The sequence below is a fragment of the Grammomys surdaster genome, unplaced genomic scaffold (assembly GCF_004785775.1).
Source record: "Grammomys surdaster isolate TR1022 unplaced genomic scaffold, NIH_TR_1.0 67, whole genome shotgun sequence".
Lineage (NCBI taxonomy): Eukaryota > Metazoa > Chordata > Mammalia > Rodentia > Muridae > Grammomys > Grammomys surdaster.
The window spans coordinates 21,231,185-21,233,051 of NW_021604569.1; the positions used below are offsets into that span (position 1 = coordinate 21,231,185).

The 1,867-nt window shown below is 47.5% G+C and overlaps 1 pseudogene; it reads left to right on the plus strand.

The window, feature by feature from the left end:
- Nucleotides 1-681: 681 nt before the first annotated feature.
- On the plus strand, nt 682-1,080 carry LOC114628903 (annotated as a pseudogene).
- The last annotated feature ends 787 nt before the right edge of the window (nt 1,081-1,867 follow it).

Sequence of the window (1,867 nt, forward strand, 5' to 3'; positions counted from 1 at the left end):
TTTTGGAAATGCAGAAATAGCTGTTCACTGCTGAGCCACGTCTCCCCCCGACCCCACTAATGTTAGTTTTGATAATTTAGCATGGTTATATATAAGATACCATCAGTGAGGAAAGGATGAATGGAATGCCCTGTGCTAATTTTGGAACTTCTTATAAACAATGCCATTATACTTTTTATTGATAACACTGATTGTTAACTATAGCCATATTCTGTCCATTAGATTTCCAGAAGCTGTGTCACTAAAACTTTACAACACTCTGCTGAGCCTTTCTCTTCTTACCCTACCCCCAACCTTTGGCACTGCCCATTTTGTTCTGCTGCTCTGAGCTCAATTAATTTAGCTTCCACACACGACTGCCATGATGCAGTGTGTCTCTCCCTGTGTGCAGCTTATTTCTCTTATCATAAAATCCCCTGGGTTGATTCAGACTGTCACATATGACAAGGTCTCCCTCATTTTCAAGTCTAAGCCAGGTGTGGTGGCTCGCACCTGTAATCCCAGCTCTCAGAAGGCTGAGGAAGGCCGCATTTACTGAATGTGTTTGTATGTTGCTGGACACCTAGGCTGGGTCAATAACTTGGCAGTTGAGAGCGTGTCTAAGAAATCTTCCTGAAGCTTCCTCTTTCTTGACTCCATCTTCAAGGTAGCAGCAGTGGTGTCCTCGGGTTAGTAGCCAACATGCAGCTCTTTGTCTGTGCCCAGGAACTACACACCCTCGACGTGACCGGCCAGGAGACGGTCGCCCAGATCAAAGCTCATGTAGCCTCACTGGAAGGCATTGTCCCCGAAGGTCAAGTCATGCTTCTGGCAGGCTCGCTGCTGGAGGAGGAGGCTACCCTAGGCCAGTGTAGTGCAGAGGCCCTGACCACTCTGGAAGTAGCAGGCCGCATGCTGGGAGGTTAAGTTCATGGTTCCCTGGCTCGTGCTGGAAAAGTGAGGGGTCAGACTCCCAAGGTCAAACAGGAAAAGAAGAAGAAGAAGACAGGCCAGGCCAACAGGCTAATGCAGTACAATCGACACTTTGGCAATGTTGTGCCCACCTTTGGAGAGAAGAAGGGCCCCAATGCTAATTCCTAAGTCCTGTTGTGACCCTGCCACGTAATAAAGCCACTTTGCCCAGGCAAAAAAAGAAAAAGAAAAAAAGAAATCTTCCTGAAGTGAGTGCACACCTACACGCATACTGTGAAGTGAGTCCAAATCTGGTGCACACCTACATGGCCAGTGCAGTACACACCTTTGCTGCGTTAGCAGATATGGTTGGTTCTGATTGAGCATCTCGTGAGCTGCACCACCCTCGAAGAGAGTGAGGCTTCCCTCCCTCGCTGGCCTGAAACACATCGAGCTGAATCGATTCTAACTTCACTTTCTCTGGTTTTGAGACATAAGCCTTTGAACAAGACCTAGAATCAACAGCAAAGGTGTGGCTTCAGCATCTCTCCTCTTCCCGAATCTAACCTTCAACATGAAAGTCAGACTCTGCAGTGGGCACAAGATCTTCCCCAGACATGGGGTGGGGTTGTGGGGTACTATGCCAGGACCCACGGGAAGTTTTCCAGCTTTTTAATGCAAAATGCAAGTCTGTGATTCTTTCCAAGAAGGATCCTTACAAGGTGAACTGGACTGCCCTCAGGGATTGAGGGGAAGGGAGGAAAAGTCAGGAGAAATTAAAATGCAAAGATCCCAACATGCAGTTAAATCCCAAGGGCCATTGCTGGTGCGTCTCTTGCTGATATAATGGCATAGAGGAATTAGAAACCAGAAGTTAGAAAAACATAATAGGGACCAGCTTTCAGGGCTGCCAAGAACCAAAACAGCCTGAGACCACAAACTAAGGCCTCCACAAAGATAGCGTGTAAGCAAACGA